Here is a 1,867-nt window from a genome sequence, read left to right on the forward strand (position 1 = left end):
GCCAACTCCAAGAACCTCAACTCATACTGCGACACGGTCATCTCCCTTTGACGCAACCACTCAAACTGCATGCACAGCTCCTCTCTGCGAGACTGCAGTACATACTTCTCTAGAAAGAGAACAGAGAACTGCTGCCAAGTAAGGGGTGTTGCACCAACAGGCCTACACCTCTCAAAATCCTTCTACCAAGTGAAAGCAGCTCCTGAAAACTGATAGGTAGTAAACGCAACCCAGCTGGTTTCCAGAATACCTGTAGTACAAAGCATCCTCTGACACTTATCCAAAAAGCCCTGGGCATCCTCGCCCTCTGCGCCACTAAAGGTCGGAGGCTGCAATCTGCCAAATCTCTCCATCCTACGCTGCTCATCCTCCGGCATGACAAGAACCACATAGTCCTGAGCAGCTGCAACTGGTTGGACTGGATGCGCCCCCGGCGTCTGAAGTCCCTACACGACCTGCTCAGGTGTGTGAGCGGAGGGAGTCTGATTGCCTCCCACGGCCTGAGAAGTAGCTGCGGCTATAGTGGTTGAAACCTCCTGAGCTAGGGTAGTGCAAACTAATAAGATCTGTGTCAAGGCCTCCTGAAGACCCGAAACCACAATGGGCATAGCTGGTGCCTGAACTGGTGCTATTGGAGCATCCAATAGCTGGAGCCTGATCCTGAGTTGGGGTAGCTAGGAGATCTATATGTGTTGCCCTCGCTGCTCTACCTCGGCCACAACCACGACCACGTCCACGGCCTCTAGTGGCCACAGCTGGTGGTACTGGGGGGTGTCCACCCCGACCAGTAGCATGTGTCCTCACCATTTGTGAGACAGTAGAACAAAAGAAGTTTAGTACTCAGATTAACAAGTTCGCACGACAAGAATTTCAAGAATATGAAGTTTTTCCTAAAGGTTCTGCAGCCTCTCGAGGATAAATACAGACGTCTCCATACTGATCCGAGAGACTCTACTAAACCTGCTCATGACTCGTGAGACCTATGTAACCTAGGCTCTGATACCAACTTGTCACGACCCTAACCCCGAACCCGGTCGTGATGGCGCCTCTCGTGAAGACAAGGCCAGCCAATTATTCCTAATTCGACGTTAAACAATTAAAACAACAGTAAAACAGTATAAGACATGATTAATAATACGAAGTAGCAGATAATATCGATAAAAATACGGAATATAACCCAACACAACCCTAACCGGGGTGTCACAAGTCATGAGCATCTATAAAACCTAATACAAGTCTGAAAGGTCTACAACTAGTACAAAAGTCTGATATGAGATAGAAATGATAAAGAGGGAGAAACAAGGGTCTGCCGACGTCAAGCAGCTACCTTGTGAACTCCAAATATCCACCGGGAGCTCTCAACTCGCACTGGTAGGATCAGCAATGCCTGAATCTACACACAGGTAAAGTGAGTAATCCAACTCAGTGAGTAACAAATCTAAATAAAGACTAAAAGCAAGAAATCACGTAAAGCACAACGCATTCTATAATGAAGCAGTAAAACCATATAAAAATCAGTGATTCAGTGGAAGAGAGGCGAAATCCTTTGTATCAAATATTACTTTTCTGAAAAGCCTTTTTCAACAATTAAGCAGGTAATTGACAAGCAATTATGAAAAATAAACACATAAAGTTCGCCCCTTGGGCACAGTATCAACAAATTCGCCCCTAGGGCAACATCTCATAACAGTACCCTCGGGCAATCACATAGAACAATACCAGCCCCTCGGCTCAATCTCACATCATAATGGGTACCCACTCTCACTGGGGGTGTGTAGACTCCTGGAGGGGCCCCTTAAAACCCAAGCACAATAACAAGCCATCTCGTGGCATCAAAACTAGGCCCTCGGCCTCATATCAATCAAGC

The sequence above is a fragment of the Nicotiana sylvestris genome, chromosome 9, assembly GCF_000393655.2.
Source record: "Nicotiana sylvestris chromosome 9, ASM39365v2, whole genome shotgun sequence".
Taxonomy (NCBI): domain Eukaryota; kingdom Viridiplantae; phylum Streptophyta; class Magnoliopsida; order Solanales; family Solanaceae; genus Nicotiana; species Nicotiana sylvestris.